Source organism: Pieris rapae, chromosome 16 (genome assembly GCF_905147795.1).
Source record: "Pieris rapae chromosome 16, ilPieRapa1.1, whole genome shotgun sequence".
NCBI classification, from domain to species: domain Eukaryota; kingdom Metazoa; phylum Arthropoda; class Insecta; order Lepidoptera; family Pieridae; genus Pieris; species Pieris rapae.
Window position 1 is genome coordinate 5,244,385 of NC_059524.1, and position 20,975 is coordinate 5,265,359.

The 20,975-nt window shown below is 33.7% G+C and overlaps 1 protein-coding gene across 2 annotated transcripts in view; it reads left to right on the forward strand.

Moving 5' to 3' along the window:
• LOC110991400 (protein muscleblind) overlaps positions 1–20,975 on the forward strand; it is a 158,907-nt gene that overhangs the window by 55,322 nt on the left and 82,610 nt on the right. The window contains exon 1 of one of the 2 annotated variants that reach the window (XM_045631648.1): positions 5,166–5,355. The exons of the other annotated variant lie outside the window; for it this stretch is intronic. The gene's annotated coding sequence lies outside the window, so the exon portion shown is untranslated. Of the gene's footprint in view, positions 1–5,165; positions 5,356–20,975 lie in introns of those variants that run through there. 2 annotated transcript variants of the gene reach the window in all.

A 20,975-nucleotide genomic window follows, 5' to 3' on the forward strand; every position in this document is an offset into this window, starting at 1 on the left:
AATTTAGAATTAAGGTTTGTTACAATTTCGTACATTAAAAGAAATAACATTGTAAAATCTCAAATAATAAATTTGGTGGTAGCTACATCATTTTCCAAGATTGTTTCCGTATTAAAAAGAAAATCGTAATTGCGTAAAGGCTTAAGCGCGAAGCCTCGAAAAACACCATTATTTCAAATTAATATGCGGTAGTTTGCTAAAAGAAACAAATTCTTATTACGCGGAGCGCGTTGAACGTTCCATTTTTTACCTTTATTTCCGACTAACAATTTATATAGTCTACACTATTTAGTTACAGTAAAGCAAGAAGCTGCAAATAATTAGACAAATAAAGCACATATTCCTTCAAGAAAAGAGCGTACCAATTCTTAAAAGGCCGGCAACGCACTCGCGAGCCCTCTGGCATTGAGGGTGTCCATGGGCGGCGGTATCACTTAACATCAGGTGAGCCTCCTGCCCGTTTGCCCCCTGTTCTATAAAAAAAAAAAAAAAAAAATGAGCATTCACGAAAGGCGTCGTACATGAAACTGAATAACTCTACAATAACTATATCTCTATCTATATCTACAATATTCAAAAGATATAAAATACGTTTTAATGTGAAAAATGTTTGTCCTTGTAGTGAACACACCGTTTAACTATAAGCTGAAATTCGCGACTCTAGGGCGTAATATTGGCAAAAAGTTGGGGGGCCATGGATAGTTGCGGGGTCAAGTTAATGATATCGCTGCCATTTGTGGACGAGACCCGCACCGAATTGCGCCAGGGCACGTTAATGGGCATGGCTATAGCGCTCTGAATATTTTAAAGGACATTCGCTGAAATTACTACAAAAATAATGTCGCTCTGCTTGTACCGAATTACCAGAGAAACGGTTTAGAGACCGGCAATAAATATGCACGGAGCTTCCTATTACCTCTTTGGAGATTGCTTTTTCGGATTAAATGTTTTTGTATTGAATTGAGCAACGTAGTATTCGATCGATTTGTCATAAAGAGAAACACTTAGAGAAAGGTTCACGTGCGGCAGTAAGGACGTTTCGTTCCGAGCGCGGTAAATAATATATGACTTCCAGAGTTCAGATAGCAAGCCGCGCCCGCGCCTGTGTAGACAGGGGGCTACGTGCACTGCATAATGCCGGTTTGTACAAAATTCACACTACCGCTACCAGAATTTACTAGCACTCATCTCATTTGCTCTTGTTCAAATTCGCTGTATCAAATGCTTTTCAGGTTTATTACGAAGTCGAAACACACGTCGAGGCAGCCCCCTTTATATGAGAGGTTTAAATCTATTTCACAACTTTATTAGCCGCACTCAAAAGGCAACAGCAAGATTTTATATCAAATTCTAAAACTAAAACGATCCTTCATGAATATTATATAGTAAAAACTATTGTTTATTATTATTCAGTCAATGAGAATTAATTAAATATGGTTGAGTGGAATTTTAAAAATAAAAGACATAATTCTGCGATGATATATAATCACATAAAATCCAAATACATAAAATCTGATACACTCCGAGGTGTGATTGAATGTAAATTACTAGAGTGGTAATACTTATAAGTGTTCGATGGTTTCAAATTTCAATACAAAACAAAGTGTTTTCATATGACCAGGTGTGTTCTGTTTCCATTCTCGTTAATTCCTGATATAATTCTTCCTCGACTATCTGAAATAAAACAAAAAATAATTCGAACCTATTGTACACAAAGTCTATTCATTCAGTCCTGAACCATAAATATGATTATCTTAAACTATCGTAAACATGAGCTCAACTCTAAAGCTCCTTAGAAAAGTTAAACGAATACCCGAGGCGGTTGTCTAGGTAATTTTAAATTCTTTCAATATTCGTAAAGTAGAAAAGTTGAAGTCGCGACGTGTGGACCCGCGCTGCATACGAATGCGGGTCAGGCATTCGACAGAACTCGGCATCTCTCGGCTGGACCTGCAATTTTCATTTCAATAATGCGCTTTCGTTATGTCGGATACCTTTTTTATTACCGTTTGCTTTTACATTGTATATTTTTTAGAACATTTGCAATCTCTGAATGGATTCATCTAAAACGAGACGGGCATTTTTAAGAATAACTATTTTGTTATTAAATATTTCTTTGGACTAGCTATGGGGTTGGAGATGCATTACCTGGTTGTTAATACCAGTGATTCCGTGGGTTCTTTTGAATTGTCTTAACGTTAGATTTCATTTCATTTCACTTTTCCATTACCTAAAAGCAACCTAAAAATCGCACATTTTTCGCTCAACGCTTTTTCTCATTCCGAGGCCCATTCATCTTTAACCACTTCATTAAAAATAAAATTATCACTAACATTACAAAAATCACATTAAGCTGTCCTATATTGATACAGAAAACATTCTTATCGTACAAAAATAGGATAGAAATAAATTTGTTAAGTAAAATTAATTAGCAATACAGTTTAGATGTGAAAAGGAAGAGACTGGCTGCCCACAACACAGGGAATCCTAGTGTGGGGGCCAGTGCACTCTACTTTATAGAAACATTCATGTAATATATTGTGTCTAATAAAGTTCTTTCTTTCTTTCTTTCTTTATTACATGAGGTTGTATAGACAAAACAATTTATATTTTACTTGTCATCGGGCCTATTACCCCCAGAATACAAGCCCTGGGTTAACCACAAATCATCTATCCTCTAGAAAAATTACAGCGGTTTTGGCTTGATACAAAATAATATCTATAAACTAAAGTTATATTAATATTATGTTCATCAAGCAGAAATTGAATAGAATCACAACAAAAGCAAATAAAAAGGAAAACTGATTTCCTATTTTCCTTTAAATCGGCAAAGTGAAGCAGACATTGTTATCTGATTGCAGATCTGTCCCCAAGCTGTCGTTCCAGGTTTTGTAGACTTGCTTTGCAGTGAAACTATCTTGATTCTAAGTATTATAGTCGCTTTTACACGCGATTTGAACCGCCATTTTGAATTTTCACAGAGTCATTATTCTGTCATAAATGTGTTACTTATTTTGACGATTCTTAGCGATTAAAATATTGTGGGTATTTAAAAAGATCGTAAGCAAGTCCAATCTTTTTTTCAGTATTATATTTATTAGCTCTATATAGAGCTGAACTGGTATTGTTTTTTTAAATTATAGTATTTAATTACTGTGAAAAACTGTTAAACTGGGACCTTAGATTTTGGTCAATAAAATATTGTTCTGAACGATATATTCGCAAACAGTTTTGACTGAAGATATACAATCAAATAACATATCAACGAGAGAGATGCAATCTGTGGTAATCTTTACATCCAAGAGCGATTTCGATATTTTTTTATGCAATGACCCTGATGTTGCAACCCGGAAATCTGTCAAATTCCTCAGAACTGGTTTGTCTTTATTAATCTATCTTAATAAGCGGTTTGATTATGATGTGTTGATTATAAGCTGCATAATTCGTCAGTTTATAATATTGCAAGTAATGGTGTTTACAATTGTATGGTTGGTGTATGTTCGTCTATGTCAAGTCTGATATTAAGGTTGTATTTATTTAATATTATTAATTTTTATATTAGTTTAACACATTGAATGCTTAAACAATGGATACAAAGTAATAGCTGGAAGCCAAAACTTTAAGTAAATATGAATGTTTGAAAATATGTACCTATAATCGTTTAAAAAAATGAACGGGACGCTCGCACGGATCCGAGTGGGCGGGACCGCTTCTATGACCCCGCTCCACTCGGATCCGAGAAAAGAGCACTTAATGTATTAAATAATGTCTCTCCGTACTGAGTATGAGTTGGCGTGAATAGTTGTAAGTTTCAAAAATACTTCCTAACTCCTAAAGACACGAGTATATTATTAACTAATTATGTCGATAAGTACATGAAGAGTCACTGACAAAGTAATAATTATTAAAAACAAGAAATACAATACACATCATTATTACTAAAGGATAAAAAGGCTGCAATAAAGCTTACAATAACTACAGTAGTATGAATTTCAAACGCGCTGTTCATTCCCTTTTATGTACCCCTCTCAATATAAGTATATAATAAGTAGGTGCATTTAATGTTTTGATTTTCATTGTAAGCGTATAGTAGGCTTTGTCTGCAGCTCGGCTTCTTATTAACGTGCATAAATATCGGCCCCCTTCCTCCCTAGCAGGCGAGGCGACGCTCCAAACAAATCAACCTGGGCTATACATAGTATAAACATAACGTTTCGATTAAGGAATTTGCGTATTAAGTATTTTTATTTCATGATTTATATTTTACATACTTTAGTATTTCGTTTGCAGAGATATGTAGAGCAACAATCTTGCGGTGTTGTTACTTCGCGGTGTACTCTTAAATTGTAAATTGTGTAAATTTTATGTATTTTCACATAATGAAGTACTAGTTTATTGACATTAAATTATTCCTATATGTCATGGCAGTTACATAAATAAATAATAAAAAACATACAAAATGCTTGATGTAACGTTCGCGGTACGTTTAGCTTCCATCCAATATTGTGCGTTATGTTCGTTTTTTATTTACAAAACATTAAACAGGCTGAAGCAAAGTTGAAAAGTATTTTACTAGATTTTATTATCTGGAACGAGTAATTTTCCCCGTACAAACACTCTGCTTTGTTCGTTCGAGGGCTTCAGCCCGCGCTAAATTTGAATTCATGTTCCGAACGAGCAACATAAACCAATTACTGAGCAGAACCGAGCCAATGGCGGCCGGCACGCTACAATCGATAACTCACAATATGCCCGCTAGAGGGCGGCTATATCTACGCTACTGCGCGCCCACTCCACTCCTCCATGTTGCGCAGCTGACAATGACACTTTGCCACGACGTCTACACTTCCACATACTTTCACATGAAGCAATAAATAAGGTTAAACGAGCTGTTTTGAGCTCATATATTCATATATTCATTTTGAGTACAACATCCCTCATTGAATCCGCTTCTAAACTAAACTAACACACTTATTTTAACGAATATATTTTAAACTGTACAACAGCTCTACTTACAAATGTTTCACATATAAGCATGACTATAAAGAGTGAAGTATTTGAGTAAATATTCATATATAAAATGGTTTTTTTTCTCTTATCAGAATGAATGCACGATAGTGTGAATAAAGTGTGCGCCCCTACAAAGTAGAATGGAGCATGCGCTCATGTAGTCAGCTGCTGCTTAGCTTGCTGTTCCGTATCGCGCTTCTAGCCCGCTTTCAATGTTTTCCGTTTTATTTTGTTATTTATGTGATGTTAACCAATTTTTTGAATAAAATTTATTTACAATCTTTTAGTGGACAGTACTGTGCATTATTATTGTGGTGCTTGCTGCAAAACAGACGATAAACCCAGGTAAACGCCTTTGTATTTTTTGTTTGTCGTGGACATAACCTCTCTAGCATGACGTATCGCACACATTTTGTAATTTAACACTCGTGTTTTCGACTGAATCACATCATATTATGGATAAATACCATTCCTTTTATAATATTCTTCAGAGGATTGTATATTTATTGCTGTCACGGAGAGTTTTTTTTAATTTTAACCATGTTTTCAGTCTTTTGTGAGGGCGATTTATTTTGTTTATTTCATAAATGAATCTTATCGTTAGCCGTATCTCATGTGTATTGATGTGCACTTTAGTGAAGTAGTTCATTAAAATATTGTAATGGGTTTAATGTTGATATGAAGTGAATCACCATGACAATGCCCGCTTGATAAAACAATGGTATTGTCCAAGATTTCCACAGGGGGCGCTAGTCGTCACAATATTGCAGTTTTAGTACACCGCATAATATGAAATACTATTCTCTCGTTCTGTCGTTTTATTTGACGTTTGATAATAGAAAAGCATGAAAAGTTATTAATAAAAAAGTTTCTTACAGATTTTTTATATTTAGTAATAAATTAAATTTTAACAGTATTAAGATGTACCATATGTAATTGAGGTAATTAAAAATGTAATAAATTCGTTTTACCGTTTTGTTTACTTATATTTTATTTGTCGTTCCTGGTAATTCATTAAATGCCATTTATCTAAAACTTAAATGCATGCTTGCGACTATTTATTATATATATATATATATATATATATAACACCACCTTATATAATATATAATTAGTGTATAGGTAACAGACTACCTTATTAATACATAACATATTTAATTAAAACTACAATACAATGTCCTATACAAAAATTGTTAAGTGCACATGAATAGCTGCACAACGTTTGCAAATGTCGACTTTTGTCGAAAATGTCCGTCTCGTCAGCCATATTCCGCTTAATGTTGCAATATTACCGTCGCCGGCCGGCGAGCATTTACATACATTAATGTGCACTGTACATGCGTTCAACTCTGTCCGTTTTGTGTGCGTTGCGAATTAAGTGTAATTGAGCCATTTGGACAGTGTCTACCTTTTGCAACTCTGCCTTGACACTTGGTAATCAGTTTCTATTTTAAACTTATGATTTTAAATTTGGAATGAGTATTTGTCATTCAAAAAAGGAATTTAATAAAGCGCTGATACAAATATTAATTTATTTGAATGATGAAAGACTAAAATATGACTGCCATACAATTGTTAAAACTATTTCTATTATTTAATATCATTTTTTAGAGAATTTAAGATTTAAAGTACTTAATGTCAGCATTTGCCGAAAAAAAATATATTTGTATCAGAATATTAGTAGCTTTCAAGCATTCGAATTTAGAATTAAAAATTAAAAACATGTATGCGTTTTTAAAGAGCTAACAAAATACTAGTACTGGAATATAATTACTTTTAAACCTATTTTTGGATAGATAAAACAACCCTTAAGAATATCCATCTTCACCCCCTTGAGAACAAACAGGCTCCATGGAATTTTGTTATTAGCGTTAGGGTTATTAAGAGACCTGCCTGATTGATAGTACCTGCACGGGCTGGGCTTGTAATCGCATTCATAAATTTACCTACCCCTTGGCACTGCCAGCTACCATATTTGCTTAGTATGCAAATATTTTCATAGTTTTTACCAGGCGCTCCTATTATGACCAGCGTTGAAAATTTGATAGACAGACTATTTTTATTTTTAATATAACGTGCCAAGTAGAATATCGGAGCTCTTAAACCTGAGGTCCTTCGTTCGAATTTCGATTGTGCGCAAATTGATTTTTCTATTGAGCATAAAACCTCACCTACTTGCCTATAACGACGAAGGAAAAATATACAGAAATCGATGGCCAAGCACACGGCTTGATAAGGTAGTAGTATTAATATCAAAGAAAAATCATATTACGGCCAATCATATACACGGTATTAAGTATAATAGAATATTCATACAACTTATTAATAAAATTTTAATGTGACTGCTTAGCTATGCGTCTGTGCAACGATTAGGTAACCATATTATTTATATTTTCTTACTCTCTATATAATAATAAAAAATAGCTCAAACGACAAACATTTGTATGAAAAGTCCCTTGGTGATATTTTCATAGAACATTGTGGTTAATGTTTCTTAAACAACCAAAACTGCTTTAGCTAGACGTTAACACATCGTGCGAAAACAAATTCACTTACGACTTCAGACATTTTGGATGAATTTATGCTCTTCAAATACGAATTCATTTCTTTTTATTTAAATCTCTTATGCGTTTTATATACTCGCTTTGGCACACTAGTTATGAAGTGCCTGAATTATTTTATTTGGTTTCCAAATTATCTGACAGCGGGCGAGGTAATGTCACTCGGCGCTTGACAAAGCGACTGTTGGCACGGAGAGGATTTGCTCGCAGCTATGTAAACAAAGAGGGCAAAAAGGTTGAAAACAAAAAGTAATAAAAGTTTTATTTATCCCCAGTTTTATACTACGGAAAGGAATTATAACTTTATGAACACCTCATTATGTTGAAATGTCAACGTTTACCGCGCTTTATAATTTTAACACTGTGTTGGACGCAAACGGCATTTGATGGAAGATGGACAATCGAAATTTAAAATGAATTGTGTTTGTCAATTGTCAACTGTTGTGCCAAATACCTTCGGCTTTTTTAGTCGAAGGCAATATATGTGATGATTGATGTCCTGTAAAAGGAATATATTTACATATATATATGTGTGTGTGTGATGGATGCTTAAAGCGAAGAACTGGCGGGATAAATTTTACAGTGATATATACGTTAGAATGTATGGTATGCCAGTACAAAAAACAATCGCTCGTCTATAAAAATACAAAGACTGAAAGATAGGCTTATTAAAGGAGTTAGTCGGGCGATGCCTTCTTCGTGATTGAATATTGACATTGAGCGCGGGTCGGCGCCAGGTACCATTCGCTCTATTTTTTGACCCCGCGGTGTATCGCGTGGGGCGATCGACCTTGTACAACTTACCAACTTTTAATGTACACGTAAAGGAAAAAAACAAATGAAAGCTTTCATATAATTTCATAACGGAGTCATTATAAGCGAATTTAAAGTTACCTAATTTTTAAAACCATTTTATTTTTTTATTTATTTTAAGACAAATCCGACACTAAGATTATACAGATAAATAATCATCACACTCTAAGATAAGTTTACCTACGGGGTGCATGGTATAAACTTAACCTTTTTTCTAAAACATTTAAGTTCATTTTAATCCTATGTTTGCGCATGACAGTTTCCAAAAAACATTGAAAAAGAGTATTTTAGCGGATGCCGTCGGCATAAACTTTCTTAACCTCATTACCCGATCACGAATGCTTAGCTAATGCCATAAAATAGTTAAATTTTAACACTGAAATAGTATGCAACATAACACTGAAATAGTATGTACAAACTGTTTTTTTTAAAGATACTGGGTTCAAATATTCGGCTGTAGGTGTTTTTATCTATCGAAGTTTGCCATAGAGTCACTCGAGTAGCACTCGAATTAGGTCAATAGCAGTACAAAAGGTGTAGCATCAGATAAGCGTATCCCGTTCACTAACAAAGCCCTGATTTTCGCCTCATTTATTGACGTGAAATATTGAAAAACACCGCTTTTGTTGGATTAAACAGCGTATATTTAAACAGTGAAAGAAACAACACGAAACAACTAACGAACTTCTACTATAATTCTACCAATATTATAATTATTTATGTATGTTTACATACAATTTAAGTCTGTATAATCTGTGTTCGGTTTTACAATACACAAATATAATTTCTACTACAAACCTCGCAGATTCAAATATATACGATTTAACGGATAATAATGAATTAGAAACAACAGAAAAATATAGTAGAAAAATAGTATATTTTAGTACAAAACAACGAATGAATTTGCTGCGCAATTGTTTACTTGCCAACTTACGGCCATCAAAATTATAAAATAACGAAATAGGACATAAAAAGGCGCCTATTTTTTGTACCACAGTCAACATATAGGTGATCATTAGGCTGTTTGCCCGGCACCCTTTAATGTGTTTGCTTTCTCAACAGTTTCATACCACGCCTGTGTTGCCATTTTGCTCCACGATTAGGGTCGCCTTCAGCTCCATATTCTCGTATAAAACAAAGAACATTGGATGACTTAAATGTTTGTATTTCATTCTTATAAATTGGATGTTTGATACTGTATATGAGATCATCTTTTTGCTGTGTGATTAAGGCTATGTGAAGGTCAATGATATGTGTATTAACTCACGTAGTTCAAAGTAATCTTGTAGCAATTTTTGATATTTGTTTTGATTGTGTTCTTTATTAACTTGAGTACTATGTATAAAAAAATTTGCAGTATCTCAACAACAGTTAGTCACTCAGTTAGGCTGAAAGGAGTTATTCAAATAAAACTAATTCATGAGATATTGCAATTTTATAAAGAGCATAAATATAAGTTGCTAAGCCCTACCCCGACGACCTATCCAAATTTTGTTTTTATTTCTATTTTCGGGAACACGAAGCAATATGCGAAGTAACGGCTGAAAACTTCGCGCGGGGGATATTCGAGTAAATAGTTTTATTCAGGGCCATTTTGACTTTTATTTTATTTTTCGTATATATTCCCTCGCACGGCCGTAAAACGTACCTGGATACCGTACCCGGGACGGCGGAATAACGCAGCTCGGCTCACGAAAAATTTATTATTGAGACCTTTTTGCCGGCTCCATCGACAGACATTGCGAGAGCGAAAGTTATGAATGACACATGTTTTGAAATATAACCTGCACTGAACAGTTCCAGAAGAAAATTTCATAGGATGAGAAGTTTATTTGTCGTGAAATATGTGGGAGTTTTATGAGAGCGACTTTTACAATGCTATGGATGAAGTAATTTTCTCCCCGGTGTCTTGCACCGTAATAAATATGACGGTGAATAAAAATATGAGGTGACAAATTGGATTGATACAGTTCTCATTCGTATTTTAGTGTCAGTAGACACTCACTCAATTCACTTGATAAAGAAGAAAACTAGCCCCAATATACCACTTTTAAAACCGAGAATATATTCCTAAGAAAATAATTTTATTAGCTCACAGATGCGTTTTAATATTAAAAATAATTTAATAGCTAATAAAGAAATAATAAAACAAAACGTAGGCACACAATGTATATCCCTCCTATATTTAATACAAACCATGTGTTCTTGAGGTGTCCCATAAACTCATGTAATATAAAATAAAACATTATATATTAAAACAAAACTGCCGACGAATTACCAAACCTTTCGAGATTGTAATTGAAAGCGCCTGAAAACAGTTAACCAGATGTTAACCTATTAGAATTGGTTACCTTCAAGGAGCACTTAACTGGGCGTATGTGACTGTATGATCGTGTAATTGGATTTTACTTGCCCAACGAGCAAATACTACGCTTCAACGGCCCTAGTCATCCTGATTCGGACATCTGTCCGACACATGCTTTCACTAACGTCTATTCACTACGAACCACCGAAGCAAGCTTTTATAGCGACGGCGTTATTTGCTTAAAACTCAAGCCTCAAATATCATATGCGATCGTCAGTATCACTGTTTTAGGGCTTTTGTCTTAAGTTTTCGCACGTTTATTCCTTAGTAATAACGATTTAATACATTTTTTCAATAGTCTCCTGCAAATAGTCTTCTTCTTCTTCAAGTCTTCCATTACTGGAGGTTGGCCGTCAGTTTCCTGAAACGCGTCTCGTCTTGCACCAGATGTAGCAACTCTTCCGCATTTGCAATACCCGTCCACTCCCTACCCTTGCAAAGCCATGAATGACTTCTTCCTTCGACCAACACGCCATTTACCCTGGATTTTACCCATTATAATTAGTTGGCCCGTGGCACGATAAACACGTGGCCCAGGTACGCAACCTTTCGCTGCTTAATGTTCTGCAAATATTAGGTACAGTAAAAACATTTGAAAGAAATCAATAAAGTATGTATTAAATAGTTTAAGGTTTTACAAATTAATTGTGAAGGTTCATTTTTCTATGTTACATAACAGTGACCATTTTTTTAATATTAATTTATGAAAAAATGTTACACGTAACACGGGTCAGGCTTTGTTTCCGTCATGACTTGTGACAAAATTAACGCGAGCCTCGTCCTTCCGGCCATATTTAGTTCGCACCCTCAGGGAGCGATGAAAAAAGTACGCGAATGTGGTCAGTTTTTTCTGCCCAATTATGGAAATTCAGACAATGCTCTACCTGCTGCATGTTACAGTTATTCTCTCGGGGCAGCGCTCAGCTTGTTCCTGTTTCACTTGTTGAGAAAGTTTCTAATTTCACTTTTCCTACGAGTTTGATCGTTAGCCAATGCAGTTTATCTCGCCGGTTTGAATAACATCAATAAACACTAGTATTGGCAAGACAAAGTTTAATAATAATTGTGATATCTTACTTGGCTTTACTAGTAATAAGTAAAAATAAATTTTTTTATAGAACAGAGAGAAAATGAACTCATGTGATGTTAAGTGATACCGCCATGGACAATCTCGATGCTAGAACGCTCGCGTATGTCTTGCCGGCCCTTTAAAAATTGGTACGCTCTTTTCTGAGCTTAGGGTCTATGTCGAACTGGTTCGGAAATCCTACAGTAGGCATATGCTTCCACATAGGTGTCGTGCACGGCAGTAATAACGCTCTGTTGTGGAACGACAAACGTCGAGCGAACGGATGGTATTTCATATTCTGCCTCCATGTTCGATGATGAAACTCAGCTGTGGGTATTAATCCGAACAAGTTATATTCTCAAACCTTTCAAACCTCACTCAGTGATAGTACGACATCAGATTATTCAGGACTAGTTTTAAAATAAGGTAGTCTTAATGCTAATTCAGATATACTAAAATAAATCAGTGGCGCTACAACCTCTTTAGGTCTTGGCCTCAGATTTTTGAATCTGTTTCATGATCATTTTAAAATCTTATAGGCAAGTAGGTGATCAGCCTTCAGTGACACACATCGTCGACTTTTTGGGTCTAAGACATGTCGGTTTCCTCACGATGTTTTCCTTCACCAAACGAGCAAATGTTAAATGCGCACATAGAAAGAAAGTCCATTGGTGTACAGCCGGGAATCGAACCTACGACCTCAGGTATGAGAGACGCACGCTGAAGCCACCAGGCCAACATTGCTCAATTCAGATGTACTAGTCACATAAAAACGATTTATTAAGTGCTCGATGCAAGATGACAATCAGTACTATCCGGAAGCCCTGTGAGTCAGCAGCGATCAGAATATTCGCGGAACTCAACCCTCCAGAGGGTGAGTGGGCTAATGACAGCCGGTTGACCATCGAGAGTTACGCGAAACTGCACCCTTATGGCTGTAACATTTGAACTCTTAATACCTCATCCGATTTTGCAACCGTGCGTGTATGCAGCCTTTCAATCGGCACTGTTATTTTGATAAATATGCATGAACGAAACCAGCAGAGTGGGTAACATTAAACGCCATGAAAATTTAATGTTTCCTCGTATGACTCATTTGTCGAAGGGTTAATTTTTTTACGATCTAGATCAATATGGTGTTTGTGGGGGAAGTGCCCTAACAATCTAGACCTAAGGGTTGGTCTAATTACTTCCTTGGGCATAATTTTTATGTCAATTGCGTGTTATGTTTTCCCCTGGTACAAATTTTAAGTATTCAAAATAACCAATGTTTTTTTATTAATATAAAATTTGTAATATGTATTTTTGCACTTTTTGCCTACCTTATGTAATTTTTTTTTCCTTTACTCACAGTGGTTGCCTGGAAGAAAGCGTTAAGGCCACCAGTTGCCCTCCTTTACATTATATTATGTTCAATTTTTTTTCTTTTTTTGTAATACAACGAAGTGTTGATAAATAAATTTAAAAAATAGAATCTTTTCTTTGTATAGCATTAAGATTATAGTTTATACTAGTGCCTTTCTCTTAATTCCTAAATTCCCAACATGATATTGGTTACTTAGTTGGTTATTTTATATCATCTCCGGAAGTCTTAAGTCACGATCGAATGTGGAACTCTACTCGCACAAGTCTTCTCCTACCAGACAGCTTGGCCAGCAGTTATTCATATAACACGTTGCAGAAGTGCCTTTGAACAATCTTAAATTAGGGGATCGTTTTTATAATTATTACAAAAAACGTTGACTGCGCATCTACTTTTCATTTATTTCAGAACCTATGAACAAAAAACGTTTGAAATAGTGATAATATTAATCACTGAGCCATCTTGCATTGAGAGTGTCCATGGGCGGCTGTATCACTTAACATCAGGTGAGCCTTCTGCCCGTTTGCTCCCTGTTTTATAAAAAAATAGATATACTATGACCTGCGAATGCGGTTTTTTAGACCTTGTTGAGCTTATGAAATTTTATATATGTTTATTTAAAACACATATATTTATAATTATCAGTAATTTCCTATTAACATCACGGTAATTTTCCTGTGCTCATTAGATGAATATGCAAATCGGGGTTTACGCGCATTTAATTCAAATACAATATTGTTATTATCTTTTAGGCCATGTAACTGATTAGTTATTAATGTATCATATTTGTATCCTTATGTATAAACCGGAATGAGCTTGTAAGCATTATAATTTACATAGATAATTTTATATTTTACCCGCATTGGTATGATTAGCAACACAAGACAAAAATGGTTATCATTTCTTAGATATCTAACGCTGCATATCTATTCCTTTAAAGAGTTGTCTAAATGCATAAAATTGCCAGTTACAACCTGTGTAATGCTTTTGTAACTGGGAAGTCACAGGCTACCGAAATCTAGTTCTCTCTACGTACCCATACAAATTTCTTTCTTGCACATAATATATATGTTATTGTTATCTATCATAAATCTTTAAGAGTAAACTATTTGTGAAGATTTGTAATTGGCCCACAATGTTATATATATACATTTATTTCTGTATTGTGAATGAATCTTATGAATAAATAAATAAAATAATAATAATAACTGATATTTCAATAATTTTATAAAAATACTTACAAATTGGTTGAAAGAGAGGCAATGCGATTCTCAGAAATGCAATATAAATCAATTAGTTGTTAAAATAGACGAAATCGTTTAATTTTTATTATAATGATTATACCAGCTTAGCCATCAGTCAATGTATAAAGGAGTAGTGTTATAATGTAGTGCGGGCTATTATTTAGAAAGGCTTAAAAAATTCGAACAATAAAGAACACTTAGAGTACATTCACTTTGCTACCTTGGCCCACGCAAGGTAACTAGGTGATATTATTCTGCCAATGACGACTTCGAAAGTGCCTGGAGTCAAGATCCGGTTTTAATAACTTTAACTTTAAATGTTTTTCAAAATATCCTGTTGGCATCGAGTAGCCCAATTTGTTTTGATTATTATTTATATTTTTTTAAACATTTTGCTGTTTTTCTAGTTTAAACAGGAAAACAGCTGTTTTGTTACAAATGTAACTATACATTTAATTTATATTTACAAAAAATTATAAATTACCGTCGGCACGTTATTGAGAATGTTCTACAATCATTGTTACAGCAAAATAGAAAAACTAAAGCATTCACTTACTAGATGTAAGAAATGTGATGAAAATTATGTATGATATATAACATTTTTAGCTTTTGATACATGTATATATATTTATACTACATGCTTGAATTTTATTACGTCTCATTTCCTAAAGGTAAACTACGTATTCTTGAGTTTACTGAATTAATAAGCAACAATGAAATTCCAATCAATACTATATAATAAGTGCATATGGTGCAAATTTATGGCACATTTTTTATTGTTTTACGGTGCGAGTGTAACACAAAGATTTTAATAAACCAAGCGTTGGTATCACAGCCACCGAGGCAATATGCACTCATTTAGTGCCACGTAAAATGAAACATAACACTAGAATGTCGGCGCCGCAGCGCAAAAAAACATTATATATACCTAAATATTTCTGTTGCATAATTTTTTATCCTTTTTAAACGTATATAAGAATTTCGTTCTGCTGAATTTAATTTCACCATTAATTTAATAAATGTGGTATCAAAAAAAATCTATAATTAGAAACGAATTTTGGAATGCGATAGTCGATATGTTAACAGCCCAAACAGAATGTTTGGTTTTACATTAATTCTGTATATTTGACACAAGTTCAAACCGCAGGTCTTTCGAGTATTGAATAAGACGTCCCGTGAAATGGTCTGCTGTAGTTATGCAGTGCACATTTTCGTATATGTTGAAACTTTAAATTTAAAGTAAAGAGAGGGGATTTTGTTACTTTATTAAAGTTTACTGTATAAAAATATTTATAAACCGATTATCTTCATTCTACAAAGCTTTTTTATATGGACTCGAATTGCTTTTAGTATGAACATATGAAATGCAAATATTAACCTTAATTACACTTGTGGTATCATTTATTTTATTACCAATGTTCTGAATTTCGTGTTTAAAGTGTCCTAACCTCCTAACCGTCTGGTATTCTTTAAATTTTTTTTTATTGATAAAGTTTGCCAACGCTCGGCACACTGATACATTGGTGAAAACAAATACAAAATACAATTTTTAATGTGACAAGCACTTAGAGGCAAATATTATGTTTTGACTAGTTGAAAATCGTATCGGGAAAAAATCCTCTAGGACCACTATGTCCGTTATAGAATAATTTAGAAAAATGTATTAACCTATGCAATATTTTACTTCGAAACAAAGTCAGCTATATAAGCAAAGCAGATAATAAAAATTTGCATAGACAAAATGCAGTTCGAGCGCCGAAGACATTTACCTCTGGATGTTTTCACAAACTGGTTTGCAAGTGCAGCCTGCGCATAGGCACCCTCGAGACACGATTACATCATCCAACGCTTTTGCAATTCACAAAACTAGTTTTTGTCATACTGTTTCAGGGCTATACATTTAATGGAGATCAAAATATCTGCCATTTGTAAAAATATACCGTCACTTTAGATATAGTTATCTTTGTCACGAAATTTATATAATATATAACTTTTTTTTTTCTCAAATATATTGCGAAATGTAAAATTAAATTACTTATGTATTTTATTCTATAACGGACTGATCGGATAAAATTATTAAATAATTAAAATATTTTAAATTTCTAACTGTACCATTCTCCGTAACTATTCGCATGTCTTAACTATTTTATCATAAATAAAAAGAAAGCATAAATCTTATATATACAATGAAATTCGTGACTTATTTGTTTAGTCATTCGCACTGACAAGACGGCTGCTGGAGAAAGTGGACTAATGCTCCACTTTCCGTACCCAACATAATAATACAATCTAATATTATAAATGCGAAAGTACTTTGTCTTGATTTGTAAAGTATGCTGTAAACGCTACCTATGCGCCTAAATTAAATGTCAAGATTATTTACAAGTTAACTGCATTTTCATATACGCCTTAACATAGGATAGAAAATTCTTTCACATTTAACTAAAACTATGCAGCTATGTAATGTTGCAAATGTTGTTGTTGTTGTTGTGAAGCTGTTTTCGTATATATATGTACTAGAATTTCAATGTAGGGAATCCTCATATTCCACGTGATTGAGGTCTGCGTCTTTTAAACAATATTTCCCTTCGAATCAAAGCCATGATAAAAAGATCTTTATTTTCCTTGAAAATGATGAGAAATATTACAAAGAACTGCCAGCATGCAGTGTCACAATATAATTAATAACATTTAAATTAATATCTGTATATCAAAAACGTATCAATGTACTTGAAAATCACCATGCCGTTTTGATACATTATCTTTTTAAAATATTGATGTTGATGATGAACTGCCGAAATCTGAGGCCGAGACCTAAAGAGAACGAACACACGTTATTACTATTTTACGTTTCATTATTAGTTTCACGGATACACGGCGATAGGTGTGTGCGTGGGGCGCCTCAAGTCTGAGCCGCCGCCCTCTTGCCCTCACGCGATGCCATATTTTGTTAACCACAAATAGTTTTAAGCTTTGCAAAATTACCTTAGATTACACCATCAACATGAAACGTTTTAAACAACTTTGGCGCCAAAAATTACGGCTAGACCTGTTTTATTACGTTTGTATTCGTATCTGGTCGAGTACACTTTGCTTACTATTTGATCTTTCATATAGAATTGAAAGCAAAATTTAGAGGTCAAAGAGCAGACAGGTTTCTAAATAATTGTCATGGATTTTTTAATGTAAAGCTAACATTCTACGCACCCTCAATACTGGTGTGAGACTGATCTGTTTTATTGGACACTGCCTGAATTCACAAGGACAGCATTATTATATGTAATAATATAATAACATAATATTTGTTCTTATTTTTAATTTTTGTATTGATAAGTTTTCTATTGCAGTTTTCACAAGAATTAGTAAAATTTCTTAATTGAAATATTCAATGAAATACTTATATGATTCAATCTATTTGTGATCTGAGTTTAACGGAATGATTAAGAATGTTTGATGCGCACTAAAACGACTAAAAAGAGTTGAGTCACTCGTCCCTTTACTATTAGTCACTATACCGATGCCCCTTTTGGCGTATACTTATGAAGTAAATTTACTCATGAATTAAGGTTTAGCTAGTTAGGTTTATATATTCCATAATTCTCACATATATGGTGTTGTATGCTACCAACATCTTAATTTATGTTCTGGGAAAAAATCATTGGAGTTTATTTCCTAAACGTAACGTATTATTTTTCTTTACCATCCATCGTAGTTTCAATTCAGCGATGTTAAGGCACGTAATTTGGTCTTGTATTAGATTAATATAAACCTATCAATATTTACAGGAACGATGTCAGACGACATGCAACAATGAGCACAATATGATGCGAAAATATTACACACGAGTTGACTCATCATTTATACTGCTATACTTGTAACTGTATGAAAGTTAATTAATTTGTATCGTAAATTGTACCAGCTATAAGTTTTTAACACCCGATGCAAAATTTGTAGTACATTTTATCTATTAATAAAGTGTATTTTGCATTATATTATTCCGAATTGCCTTTGTAATTATTGACGAAAAGTATTTATGAAGTATAGTAATTACTAAAGTTTGGTTAAGAAGACACAGTACTGTAAATTAGGACTTAAATAGTACTAAAAGGTATTATTTTTTTTCAAATACTTTGCCTGGCTGCCTTCGATTATACTAGATGTTTTCTATTTCTATAGGTTTTTTGGTAATATTCGCTTGAACAATATCAAGGTAGATTTTATTGCACAGATGTATACAATGTAGTGTTTAGTAAACAGATTACTACTTGCATTTAGAGAGCTACTCTTGCGGTATGCACTAAGTGCCCTACGGATTACGCCTTCGTGTTGACCCACCATGGTAAAGTGGACATTCAGATTGTCTCTAATGCTTCATTGATGTATACGGTATATCTAAGACACAAGATGTTTAAATTTAAAAAGCAGCAGTTTATCGCCTATACCAAAGTGAATTTTAAAACATATTTATTACTTGTTATATTTTTTATCACGTGTCTTTAATGTATACATACATTAAAAATGGCGTCATTAATAATATCAAATTAAATTAATAAAAATTTGCAATTGGCTAGTCGGTGTATTTTAAACTTTTATTTTTAATTTTTATTAAAAAAAGTCCGCTAAGTTAACTTTTAAAATTCGAAGTGATAGCAATCCGACAATTCAGTTTTCAATGAATTTTCAATAGAGCAAAGAAGTACAGTTTGAAAACGATTTACAAAGAGCCATTGTACTAAAACTTTTCATATTATTTACAGATCATTTATTTCAAAGCTTAGGTTATTAGCGTGGGTAGAAATTGTACTTCGAATGATCATCTATTGGCCTATCGATTGACGATCATAGGCCATAGTCGTTTGGGAAGTCAAGGACAATGTCGAGGCTCGACGCTCCGACAGTCTTATTTGGTGATAGTGGGCGCCTGTTTATGACTTTGCCTTTTTTCGAGGCTAGGCAAAGATAGTTTTTCGCTACATCTTTACCAATATTGTATTGTAATATCATAGTATTATTTTTACACAGAGATGGGAGGAATACGTGGCAAAGTCTATAAGATATAATATGCATTTTTAATAGTAATGTTTTATATCCATCATTATAAGAAGTTAATTCTGTAAGGGGTAAAATGTACCGAACCGATTTTTAAATATCTTTACCAATAGAAAACCGTTACTTGTAAATATCGTAGTATTCGTGATAGTGTAGTACAAAGTAAATCAGAAGTAAAAGGGTCGAACGAAACGTTTCTAACGAACGCTGCCTGTATGTATGATAAGTTCTAGACATAAGTGTTAGAGCTTGATAATAACTACACATAAGAAAACTACAGCATATAATGTCTATTTTTTATATATAACAAGTCCTCTACCGCGTCTGCCCGTTCGAGATAAACTGAGAAACTGTTACCCTGGATTATTATTGCCATTTTCACCATCTAGAAAGATTCATGAGGAAGTTTTAGTAAGGTATAACTTTGTAACTGGTCACGGTTGCCCTTGCGAAACCAGGGCGCTAGTATAAAAACCTATAACGACATACTAACACGCATATATATTATATCAAATAGAATTAACACAATTAATTCAAGTGTATAACAAACATTCGTATTTATATTATTAAGAATTCTATTATACTTGTATCACTTGGGTGATCTTGAAAAACATAATAAGCACGCTGCATGCGTATTGGAAGAAGCGAGTAATAATTTCTCATTCCGCCGCCTGTTGGCTGGAAAAATGGAACGTGACATTTGAAGCTTGCAACATTAATCTGGCGCGGCGCCACCCTTAGCCTTATCCTACACTTACGTCCCCCTTCGGGCAGACATATTCAGCGTCTGGTTTTTTTTTACAGGCAACTCTTAGTGCCGCATGTGATGTTTACGTATGATTTTTAACAATCTTAGGTAGGCCAAAAATAAATAATTTTCTAGAAGTACCAATGTTTTTAGCAGGATATTTTCTTTCGAATTTCGAGCAATTCGAGTTTAAGAATGCCGAACCTGACATTGATGAAAAGTACTCATATTAGTTCGGTTCCAAATACTCGACTGTTAGTATATTAAAAAAAAACTTGAAATCTCTAAAATACATATATTTACATATAAATCCCCTGTTCTATAAAAAAAATGTATTTCTTTTTTAAATGTTTCCACAGTTCGCCATTATAGTACCGCGGTATTATAATAAATTCATCCATTTGAGACGGTTCAAAAAGGCAGTCGTCTGTGACGCCGTGAGCATAAACTTAGCACTATATGGAGCTTCGTGTTAAAAGCTTATTTACGCCTACACTTATTGCAGAGATTTTTAAAGTGCGATGTTTATTTTTAGATGGAAAGTTGTCGTTAATTAAATTTCGTACGCTCTTTTCGAAATTAAAATATGTTTACACATAATGTTCGTTATTAATTTATATTTTAATAAATGCACCTATATTCAGACGATATTTCTAGCTATTTTCCCATGTAAGTTCGTTAATTCGTATGAATCATGTCAGTCATATCATTGGAAAATCAATATCTGGGAAAGAATAATAACAGAACACTCTA